General features: G+C 36.8%; 1 pseudogene; it reads right to left on the reverse strand.

The window, feature by feature from the left end:
- Nucleotides 1-612: 612 nt before the first annotated feature.
- LOC103193497 lies at nt 613-1,545 on the reverse strand (annotated as a pseudogene).
- Between the last annotated feature and the right edge of the window lie 11,580 nt (nt 1,546-13,125).

The following is a 13,125-nucleotide window of genomic DNA, read 5'->3' on the forward strand; positions in this document are numbered from 1 at the left end:
GCACTTGACTGCTAACCAAAAGGCTGGCAGTTCAAAGCCACCAGCCACTCCTTGGAAGGAAGGTTAGGCAACCTACTTCCAACAAGTAATGTATCTTATTGGTTATGACTTCTTCATGTGGAGATCCATGTGGATATCAGATCTTCATGTGGAGATCAGTTCTTATGAGTGAGTTTCTTCCAAAGCTAGGCTTAAAAATGGCCCCCGAAACTTAAACAAGACTTGGCCTTTCCCAGGTCTTGTTAGCATTTCTTGTAGTTGGATGGGACGTGTTAGTCATAGACTAATGAGTTCTTTCTAGAATCTGTCTGATGTCATTCTTTCAGTGGTTCCTATCTCTGTATTGAATCTGCTTGGATACCTATACCTACTAAATCAAGTCCCCCTGTTAGGGATTCCTGACTATTATTTTTCCTTCCAGGCTGCAGCTCTGTCCTTGGCTAGTTGCTTCTATTTCCATCCTGCCATGTAAAGCATCCTCTTTTTGTTAAACCTGCTTGTGATGTCCAGCATCCATCCTGCTATGAATTTAAGCTTTCAGAAGTATAATGGAGAAGTTCATGGAGGTAGGCATTTCAAAAAGCCTGGGTTTCTTGTCTGGTGAAGAACTCTTTATGGGGTAGAGCATTTTCCACAGCCAAGGACTCTCCATAAAGCCTTCTTCATGTCCTTATTCCTCAGGCTGTAGATAAAAGGATTCAACATGGGGGTGACCATGGTGTACATCACAGATGCCACTATTCCAATATTTGGTGAGTAGGAAGATGATGGCTGAAAATAGACCAGAAAGAGAGTTCCAAAGAAGAGAGTGACCACTGTTAGGTGAGAGCCACAGGTAGAGAAGATTTTTTGCTTCCCCCCAGCAGAGGGGACCTTGAAGATGGTGTGGATGATGTGAGCATAAGATGTCAGGACACAGATGAGTGGAGCCACACCTGAGAGGGCTGCTTCAATGAACATCATAACCTGAATGATATGGGTGTCAGAACAGGCAAGCTTGAGGAGTGGAAGAAGATCACAGAAAAAGTGTGAGATGGAATGGGAGGCACAGAAGGAGAATTGAGACATCAGGAAAATAAGTGAGAATGCCAGGAGGTGGGAGCAGAGCCAGGATACAGCTACCAGTAGCAGGCACCACTGCGGTCACATGACTGTAGCGTAGTGAAGAGGAAGGCAAATGGCAACATAGCGGTCATATGACATCATGGCCAGCAGAAAGTCATCCAGCAGAGCGAACACCATGAAGAAGTACATCTGCATCAGACACCCAGTGTAGGAGATGGTATAATGTTGTGTCTGGATATTCACTAGCACCTTGGGGACAATGGTGCAGGTGAAGCAGGTATCAATGAAGGATAAGTTGGCCAAGAAGAAGTACATGGGGGTGTGGAGGTGAGAGTCAGAACTGATGACCAAGATGATGAGCAGGTTCCCCAGCATGGTGACAAGGTACATACCCAGGAAGAGCCCAAACAGGAGAAACTGATGTTCTGGCTGCTCAGAAAAGCCCAGAAAGAGGAAGTCAGAGACGCTGGTTTGGTTTCTAATTTCCTTGGAAGGTAGAGAAATTAGTGCAGTATCTTGCTTAAATAAAACCAGCCTCTGAAAATTAGACACCACACTTTGATCTGTTTTTCTCTATTCCATGAGGAGGTCACAGTGATACTACAGTGGTAGTATGGCTAGGTGTGCAAATATGTACAAATATGAAGTGTGTGGATTAAGACCACAAAGCATCTTGGTGGGAGTGTTGTTTGGGTTCTTGATTCCTGTAATAGAAAAGCTATCTATGTAGATTACATAACTGAGACTGAACTGGGGTTTATAACGGAAATAATTATGCAAGATTTAATTCCTTTTAAAAACAGAAACCCAAAACTTTAGAATAACTGTTTCAACCTCGTCACCTTATTGTGGAGCTCATACTTGGATTTAGTGGGCAATACTGGGTTCTTAGTTGGTTTTCACGTGAGTGCTCTGTGTGTGAATTGTAGGAGATGGAAGAGGACATACTCCCTCAGAGAAGAACCAGCTGAAACTCAGAGCTCTCAAAGTGTGCTGGCTGCTCTGCCTCCTTTGTCATTAAATACAATTCCAAAGAGTTAGTATGAATATGAGCACTTTGAAAACTGAAAAAATCTTTATGAATTAAGAATACATCATTTTCATTTGCATCTTTAAAACGCAACACTAGCATCTTTGATTTTAGATCATGGGCTTTCATCTTAAGAATCCCTTCACTGTCTGATATTGGTCAACTATTTAACATATCTGGATATTTGCTTCCTAACTTTTACACTATGTACCTACTTCATAGAATCACAAAGTTGTAATTGAATATTTATGGAGGGCAGTCCTTCAATAACTGTAATAATAATCATTATCATTATCAGCAATAGTTGATGAAATGTGAATCTGGAACCTAAAAGCCAAAGAAAAACATTGGGCAATGTACTTTTCAGCTCTGTTGCACATATCCCTTTTTAACTTTGGGGGATATTTACCTCCTTTGAGCCTTGTTTTCCTTATCTATACGATGTAGATAGTAACCCTACCGCACTGGTTTGTTCAGGGGAGAAATGCTGGAATTAGTTGAAGTTTCTTCATGATTAATGACGTGCAATCAACACGAGACATTCCAACTTCCCTGTCTGATGATGTGAAGGAACAAATGCAATGAACAGTCAGTAGCTACATGTGTTAATGTCACACTTATTGAGTGTGACATTTTTAACTTGTTGGTTAAAAATATCCCCTTGGAGTCAGACTTTCTGTATTACTTAGAAAATCCCTTAAGATTTCTGGGGTTCAGCATCCACATTTGTTTAAATAGGATAATAATAATGTCTACTGTATAGAGTGGTTATGAGGATCAAATTAGACAATGATGTTAAATAGAACATGGCCAGCATATAGTAAGTACTAAATATTATTATTGTTGTTGTTGTTAATAAAATGTGACACCTTGTCCTCTATTACTGTATCCTGGCCAGTGTCTGAGGTTTGTGCTTGTAAATGGTGAAGTATCATAACAAGTCATCATAATCATTATCATCACTCCCTTTGAATGTTTATAAGTATACTAAAACCTATTGATGACAAAGTCTTTGTTTTGGCATCTGTAAATCACATGAACACTTGTTCAAATAATATAATGATCAGAGCTAAGTATTATAAAATACATAATGTGAATAAACAGGAGCTCTGGTAGCATAGTGCCTAAGGCACTTGACTGCTAACCAGAAGGCTGGCGGCTCAAACCCACCAGCCACTCCTCGGAAGGAAGATGGGGCAATCTACTTCCGTAGTGATACTGCCTCAGAAACCCAAAGAAGGGTCACTATGAATCGGGTCCTACTTGATGGCACATAACAACAACAACAATGTGAATAAACAAGTGTATTTTATATAGTTATTCACTGGCTCAAGTCTTTAAAACAAGAAAAGATGTGAATGGGTGTAGTAAACTGTGTATATATGTTGTTGTTGTTGTTGTTATGTGCCGTTGAGTCAGCCCTGACTCAGAGCGACCCCTCCTTGGGTTTCCGAGGCAGTATCACTATGGAAGTAGGATCGTCCAACCTTCCTTCCGAGGAGTGGCTGATGGGTTTGAACCGCCAGCCATCTGGTGAGCAGTCAAGTGCCTTAGCCACTATGCTACCAGAGTATGTAGGGGAATAAATTATGGTTGTTGAGTTAGTGTGGTGCCTGAGAGTGATTCTGAGAAGCAGTCCTAGCAGACTGAGGATGAACTGTGCTATGTTATTACACAGTTGCTAGGTCTTGGTCATTGAAGAGAATTGGAAGAGGGTGGTCTGAGAGCTACTCTCCACAATGACCTCAGGCTGGACCATTAGAGACCTGATGAGCACCACAACACCATACTCCTCATGGTGATTGGAAGAGCCAGGAAGAAATTGACAAGAGGGAGGAAGAAAAAGAAGAGGGAAAGGGGGAAAAATGGATCTGCTTTACGGTGTGTGGGTGTGTGTACATGTGTATGTACGTAACATGTACATGCTTAAATAGACTCTGCTCTGCATCCCCATCCCCATGCCTCAATTCTTACCTGAAGATGCTGATCAAACTCAGACCCTGCCACTACTACCATGGAGACTGGATGCACCATCCCTTTGACTCTCCGAGAAGACATGGCTGGAACTGCAGAGACCTTTCCTCTCTGCAGCAGCAGCGTAGATTGAAAACTAGAACTGGAGCTACATCTCAGGCACAGGAGCCAGAATAGGCTGTTAACTTTTCATGTGGAGTGTCTCCTGGGACTCAATCCCAGATCTCCTAGTTAGAGACAAGATGGGGCAATTGTCCAACCTCCCAGCTGTCCTCTTCAGTGTGGCTCACTGAGGCATAGCAGTATCAGAGATACCTGCATTCAGAGTGACCATGTGGGATCCATGGATGCACTAATGTTGGTATTTTTCCTTGGATGAGGTGTAAGTTGGATCTGCCATTCCCAGCCATAACTGTGAGCATGGTCCTGTCCTGATATGGAGCCCACAATTTCCAATTTGAGCTCAGCCTTCATGGAAGAAACACAGTATTTTCTATAAAATAGGAAAAGAAAAAAAAAAGAAAGTAGGTTGGTGATAACTATCAGTGCCTTCAACTGCCATGTTGTCTTTGACTTCAGGGAATGAGATAGGACCCATATGTTGTATCTATCAGAGTGTTGCTGTGGGTATGTTTGGATTCATTCATTTATTTATGTTGTAAACATATCTTACTTAAAAGAGCATATAAAACATATGTGCTATTTAGAGAATGACAATAAAGTGAATTCTCATTCTCATATGCCCACCAGTTAGCTTAAATAGTACATGATTAGCTTAAATAGTATATGACTCAATCGTTCAGAAGACCCCTGTGTGCCTTGCTCTGACCACATAGTTTTTTCCCCCACTAGCATGACTATTATGTAACATTTGTTTTTCTTTGTAGTTTTATGATTAAGCACATATGCATACACCATATAATCTGTGTTTTTTTGCCTTTAATTACCTTTTTACAATGTATATATTCTCTGTAACTTGGTTATTTTTCTCAATGCTATATTTTGATGTTTATTCATGTTAATGTATATAGCTATGAAGTATTCATGTTTATTGCTGTCTGGTTCAGGTCAACAATTCCCCACTGTAAACACTCATTGCTGACTGTATTTTGGTTTTCAGATTTTTTGATGTGGAATTGTATGTATGTCCTCATGACCATTCCAGCAGTTCTAGGATGGCATTCCATGATGAAGCACAATCTTTCCACAGCCAAATGAATGGATATTCCCATTAAATGGGACTAAGAAAGAGTATACATACTTTGTATCTGTTAACATCATGTATTATGCTAAATGAATCTGTTGGAAACTTTTGGAAAAACTTTTTGTTGGCAGAGCTTGTGATTATCATAACTGTAGATACTGTGCTGGGTGTGTATTGGTATTTCATTATAAGTATTTAAAATGAATTATTTTAAGATACCAAAACATAACACATATACAGAAAAACTTACAAAACACACACATACCACCCAATGAATTATGGCAAACAGCTGTATTCACTACCCAGATGAAGAAGTAAAACATTTTCAGCACCCCTGAAAATGTACCGCTGTCAATCTCTTACCAGGAATTACTTAACCACTGTCATATTTCTAACATTATATTTTAGTTTTACCTTCTTTTTTTTTGTATTAACAGATACCATTTACTAGTTGTTTTTAAGAGCTGTGGTAAAAATATTTATCCTAACATTTGCCATTTCCTCATTTTTTACTTTACAACTCAGTGACATTAATTATACTCATCATGTTGTGTGGCCATTTCTGTTATTTATTTTCGTATTTTTCCATCACTCTTCATAGAAACTCAGTGCCCTGCAAGGAATGACTCTGACTCTCCTTACTCTTTCCCAGCCTCTGGTGACTGCTAATAAACTTTGGACTGTATTGCCTGTTTTTACCATGACAGCTTTATTGAGATATGATCCACATATTGTACAATTCACCCATTTAAAGTGTACAATTCAATGTTTTTTCGTAAATAGACAGAGAGGTGTAATCATAATCACAATCAATATTAGATCACTTTTCATTATGCCCCAGAGTAACTGTACCTGTAAGCAATCATGCACCCTTTCTCCCTAAGACCTCCATTCCTGGGCAACCACGAATCCACTTTCTGTCTCTATGGACTTCCTATTCTGAACATTTTGTGTCAGATTGTCCAATACGTGCTCTTTATGACTGGCTTCTTGCAATAAACATGTTATTTCCAAGATTTACCTATGTCATACCATGTATTAGTATTTAATCCTTATTATTGCCAAATAATATTTCTTTATATACCAAAAAAACCAAACTCATGCCATCAAGTTGGACCTGACTCATAGCGACCCCTCCTTGGGTTTCCAAGGCATTATCTCTATGGATTTAGATTGCCCAATCTTCCTTCTGAGGAGTGGCTGGTGGGTTTGAACTGCCAGCCTTCTGGTTAGCAGTCAAATGCCTTAGGGCCTATGCCAGCAGACCTCCCTTTCATGATGCACATTTTAGTTGTTTCCCCTTTTTTGGCTGTTAGAATAATGTTACTATGAGCATTCTTGTATAAGATTTTGTGTGGACATGTATTTTCATTATTTGATTGTATGTAGGAGTGGAATTGCTGGGTAATATTGAACTGTGTGTTTAAACTTCTGAGGAAATGTTAGACTGCTGCAGACTGTGGATGATGCATGTGTTTGCATTTTCATGAACAATATATGAGGGTTTTAATTTCTCCACATCTTCTCCAACACTTTTTATTGTGTGTCATTTGCTTACAGCTGTCCAGTGACTGTGAACTAGTATCTCACTGTGGTTTGACTTGCATTTGCCTGATGACTAATGATGTGAAACATCTTTTCATTTACTATTTGTCCATTTGTGTATCTTCTTTGGAGAAATATATGTTCAGATGACTTTCCCTTAAAAAAATGGTTTATTATTAATATGTATTTTATATTTGTATATTGTAGATAAAAGTCCCATTAGATATATGATTTCCAAGCACTTTCTACTATTCTGTAAGTTATCTTTTCACTTAATGTTTCAAATTGTATAATACATATATCAAAAGTTTTGCTATTTTAATTATGTTAAAGTGTATACTTTAGTGACGTTATGTACACTCACCATGTTGGGCAACCATCACCACTATTTATCTCCAAAAGTTTTTCATTGCCCAAAACAAACTCAGTACCCCTTAACCAATAGCTACACATTGTATCCTCCCTCCAGCTCTTGGTAACCATTAATAAGTTTTTCTTTATGCGTTTGCTTTTTCTAGATATCTCATATAAATGGGATCTTACAATATCAGTCCTTTTGTGTCTGACTTATTTCACTTAGCTTAATGTTCTCAAGTTTCATACACAGCATAGCATATGTTAGAACTTCATTTCTCCTTACAGCTGAATAATATTCCATTGTATGTATGTATCACATTTTGTTTATCCACTCATCTGTTAAAGGCAATTTGACTGTTTCCACCTTTTGGCTGCTATAAATAATACAGTAAACACTGGTCTATAAGTATCTGTTTGAGTCCTTGCTTTCAATTCTTTTGGAAGTAACCACAGGAATGGAATTGCTAGGTTCCATGGTGATTCTGGTAGCGTAGTGGCTAAGGCACTTGACTGTTAACCAGAAGGCTGGAGATTCAAACCCACCAGCCACTCAGAAGGAAGGTTAGGCAATCTACTTCCGTAGTGATACTGCCTCAGAAACCCAAGGAAGGGGTCACTATGAGTCAGGACTGACTTGATGGCAGTAAGTTTTTTTTTTGGATGGTGATTCTATATTTAACTTGAGGAATCATCAAACTGTTTTTCCACTTTGACACACCAATTTACATACCCACCAGCAATGGACCAAGGTTCTAAATTCTCCTCATCCTCTACAACACTTATGATTTTTTGTTTTTCTGATAATTGCTATGTAGTGGGCATGATGTGGTATCACACTGTGCTTTAGAATTGTGTTTCTCTAATGGCTAATAATGTTGATCATCTTTTCATGTGCTTATTGGCCATTTGTGTATCTTCTTTGGAGAAATATGTAGTTAAGTCCTTTGCTCATTTTTAAATTGAGTGTGTTGTCTTTTTGTTGAAATGTAGTTCTTTTCCTATTCTAGATATTAAATCTTTATCAGATATATGGCTACCAAATATTTTCTCTACCTCTGTAGAATAATTATTTATCATTTTCTTGACTTTTGAGGCACAAAATTTTTAGCTTTGAAGAAATCCAAAGTATCTAATTTGTCTTTTGTTGCTTGTGTTCTTTGTGTCATATCTAAGAAAGCATTGCCAAAACCAAGGTAAAAAAATTTACATCTATGTTTTCTGCTATATTTTTTATTATCCTAGGTCTACTTTTTAAGTTTTTTTTTATATCCATTTTGAATTATTTTCTGTATATGTTGTGAAGGAGAGGTACTTCATCCTTTCGCATGCAGATAATCAGTTGTTTCAGCACCATTTGTTAAAGATTCTTCTTTCCTTGTTAAATGGTTGTATTATCCTTGTCAAAAATCAAGTTACCTTACATGTATGTATTTACTTTTAGACTTTCAATTCTATTCCAAAATATCAACAAGTCAAACCAGAATTATACACCACAACCATGTGAGATTTATTTTTATGTATGCCAGGCTGGTTCAATATTTGAAAATCAATAAATTAAATTCATCACATCAGTAGACTAAAGAAGAAAAATCGTATCATTTTATCAGTAGATGCAGAAAATACATTTGAAAAAATCCAACACCAGCACATGATAAATACTCTCAGCAATCTAGGATTACAGGTGAACTTCCTCAACTTTATAAAGAAAATCTACGAAAAATTATACTTAATGGTGACAAACTAAATGCTTTTCCCCTAAACCTGGGAACAAGATAGGAATGTTCCCTCTCACCAATCTTGTATGTGTTTCTTGGTACACAGTGTACTCTTTGCTGTTGGGTATATACATGGGAGTGGAGTTTCTGGCTTATAGGATGTTCGTATCTTCAATTTTAGCATTAGAGTTATGCCAGTCTCATAGAATGAGTTAGGAAGTGTCCCCTCTTCAGTTTTTTGGAAAAGTTTAAGGATTGCAATCACTTCCGTAAATATTTAGTAAAATTCCCCAGTGTAACCATCTGGTATAAGACTTTTCTTTTTTAAGAGCTTTTGATTATTGATTCAATCTATTCACTTGGGTCTCTTGAGCTTTTCTGTCTCTTCTTGAGTCAATTTCAGTAGTATATGTATTTCCAAGAATTTTTCCATTTCATCCAAGTTATCTAATTTATTGATGTACAATTATTCATAGTATTCTCTTATGATTCCTTTCATTTTTGTAGAGTCAGTCGTAATGTTCCCACTTTCATTTCTGGTTTTACATATTTGCATATTCTATTTCTTTTTCTTTGTCAGTCTAGCTAAACTTTGATCAATTTTATTGATCTTTTCAAAGAACTAATTTCTGCTTTCATTGATTCAATTTTTCTAAATATTTCCTGATTTATCTCCTGATCTATTTTAAAAACAATGTGTTGTTTAATTTTCACATGTTTGTGTATTACTCAGTTTTCCTTCTCTTATTAATTTGTAACTTCATTTAATTGTGGTCAAGGAAGATACTTTGTATAATTCCAAAGCTTTGAAATTTTTTGAGACTTGATTTGTTTTCTAGCATATGGCCTATCCTGGAGAATGGTCTATGTGCACTGGAGAAGAACGTGTGTTCTTCTATGGTTGGATAAAATGTTTTACAGATGTGTGTTAAGTCTAGTTGGTGGATAGTGGTGTTTAAGTCCTTTATCTCTATATTGATCTTTCTAGATGTCCTATCTATTATTGAAAATGGTGTATTAAGATCTCCAACTATCATCATAGAATTTTCATTTTCTCCCTTTGTTTCTATCAATATTTGTTTCATATAATTTTAGATTCCATTGTTAGGTGTATATGTATATATATTCAAAATTGGTGTATCTTCTTGAATTGACCTTTTTATCATTTAAAAATGTCCTTCATCTTTTTAAACAATTTTTGACTTAAAGTTTATTTTGTCTGATATTAATATAGTCACCTAGCTTTTTTTTTTTTGTTACTATTTGTGTGAATGTTTTTCTACCCTTTTACTTTCAAGCTATCTGTGTCTTTGGATTTAAAGCAGCTATCTTGTATGTACTGTATGGTTTGATCCTCTTTTTCAAAAATTAATTCTGCCAATCTCTGCCTTTTCTTTGGAGGGTTTAATCCATTTACATTCAAAGTAGTTAATGATATGGAAGGACGTCTGTCACTTTGCTATTTCATTTTTGTATATCTTGTATCCTTTTTGTCCTTTATTCCTCCAATAATGCCATTGTTTATGCTTAATTGATTTTCTGTATGAACCATATTGATTCCCTTCTTGCTCCCTTTTCTCTATAATTTTTAGATATTTTCCTTTTGTAACCTGTTACCCTAGAGACTGTGTTTGTCATCATAAATTTATATGAATCTGATTTGCATTGATACCAACTTAACTGAACATATACAGAAACTATTCCTATACAGATCTGCTAACTTTGTCTTGTTGTTTCCACAAATTACAATTTTTATACATTGTTTGTCAAATAACATAAATTTGTATTTGTTGTGCATCTGTATTTTAAATAATGTAAGACACAACATGTAATGTTACAAACCAGAAATACAATAAATGTGGTCTTTATTTTTGTGCATAGAATTACCTTTAGGGAAGATCTTTGTTCTTTATATAAATAAAGTTATTTTGAGATACTCCTTAATGTTCCTTCATTTCAATATGAAGGACACCTTTAACATTTATTGTAGGACAGGTCTAGTAGCCAATAATTTTCTTTTCTTGTGGTGTCTTTATTTTGTTGTCAGGTTATTGCTGGTCTCATTGAATGAATTATGAAGCATTCCTTACTGTTCTGTATTTTGGAAAAGGTTGAGAAGAACTGTTGTTAATTCTTCTTTAATTATTTGATGGAAGTCATTTGGTCCTGAGCTTTTCTTTTTTGGGAGGTTTTGTTTACCTGGGAATGTCATAATTTCACCCTCAATTTTGAAGGACAGTTTTTCCAGATACACAATTCTTGGCTGAAAAGATTTATTTTCAGTACTCTAAATACGTCATCCCAATGCCTTCTGGTCTCCAAGGTTTCGGAGGAGAAAGTAGTGCTTACTTTCTTCTATTGTTGTTGTTGTTGTTGTTATGTGCCGTCGAGTCGGCCCCGACTCATAGTGACCCCTCCTTTGGTTGCTGAGGCAGTATCACTATGGAAGTAGATTGCCCAACCTTCCTTCCAAGGAGTGGCTGCTGGATTTGAACCTCCAGCCTTCTGGTTAGCAGTCAAGTGTCTTAGGCACTATGCTACCAGAGAAGATACCTTTTACGTGAACGATTCTCTTCTCTTTCGCTGCTTTCAAGATTCTTTCTTCATCTTTTGTTTTCAAGAATTTGACTATAATGGCTTTTGTTGTGGAACTCTTTTTTTGTTGTTGTTGGAGCTCTTTGAGATTCTTGGACGTGCATATCTTTCATCACATTTGGCAAGTTTTTCCACCATTATTTCTTCAAATATTCTCCTGTCTCTTTCTTTCACTCTTCTCCTTCTGGGACTCTCATAATACATACGTTGGCTTGCTTGATGATACTGTTGATGTTAGATGCCATCAAGTTGGTTCAGACTCATAGCAACCTTATGTACAACACAATCAACTACTGCCCAGTCCTGCACCATCCTCACAATCATTGCTACGCTTGGGCCCATTGTTCCAGCCACTGTGTCAATCCATTTCATTCAGGATCCTCCTCTTTTCTACTGACCCTCTGCTTTATCAAGCATGATATCCTTCTCCAAGGACTGGTCCCTCCTGACAACATGCCCAAAGTGCAAGAAATGAAGTCTTGCCATCCTTGCTTCTAAGCAGCTTCTGAAGCCTGCTTAATAGTGTCCTACAAATCTCTTAGGCATTGTTCACTTTCGTTATTGCTCTTCCAGCTCAAAAATGTCAATTGTCTTATGTTTAAATTCACTGATTTTTTTTTTCCTGTCTGCTCAGATCTGCTATTGAAGTTCTACAGTAAATTTTCTACTTCAATTATTGTATACTCTCAGTAACTGTAATTCTGTTTGGTTTCCTTTCATTACTTCTGTATCTTTATTGATATTCTCATTTTTCTCATGTATTGTTTTCCTAATTCCTTTAGTTTTTTTCTCTGTGTTGATCTTTAGCTCTTTGAACATACTTAATATTGTTGTTTTAAAGTCTTTGTCTAATAAGTCCAAAGTTTCTCTAGAAACAGTATCTATCGCTTTATCTTGTTGCTTGGAATGAATCTTTCTTGTTTCTTTTTATGCCTTGTAATTTTTATTTTGTTATCATTGAAAATGGAACATTAGAATATTAATTCTGTAAATCAGATTCTCCCCTTTGTCAATGTTTCCTTAAAAAAAAAAATTGTTAAAGACTGTAGTAGTTTGTTTATTTATTGACTTCCCCCATTTTTACAAAAACTGCCTTCTTGGTCATGAGGACACTTAAGTCTCTGTTCTTTACCTTGTGTTCTGCTATTTTTGGGGCAGAGATTTCCTTTTACTGTTAGGGCAGGAAAATAATAACTTTCTCCAATGTTTATAGATTGGCTCTGTGATGGGACGTTCCTTTAACACTAAGCTAGATGAAGTAGAGTCTAGCTAGGTATTTTCTAAGCATGGATCTTGCCCAAGATGTACATGTGGCCTTTTTTTTAATTTCCTGTATACATAGTGCTTTTGAATGCCCTAATTTCCCAAAGAAATTTTCTGCCTGATTTCTCCTTTCTGCCCTTAGGCATTTATTATATGCATTACTCTCACTCTTTAGCCCTGGCAGGTATAGATGGTTACAGTTTTGAGGCATTGCCTGAAGCCCATCTGCCCTGAATGAGCTCCAAAACAGGCCAAACCAAGATAATCACGTTGCTTTAGTCTTTCTAGGAGCTCTGGTAGCATAGTGCCTGAGACATTTGACTGCTAACCAGAAGGCTGGGGGTTCAAATCCACCAGCCACTCCTCAGAAGGAAGAT

This window comes from Orycteropus afer, unplaced genomic scaffold, assembly GCF_000298275.1.
Source record: "Orycteropus afer afer isolate SDZICR_OR568_19922 unplaced genomic scaffold, OryAfe1.0 scaffold00037, whole genome shotgun sequence".
Classification (NCBI taxonomy): Eukaryota; Metazoa; Chordata; class Mammalia; order Tubulidentata; family Orycteropodidae; genus Orycteropus; species Orycteropus afer.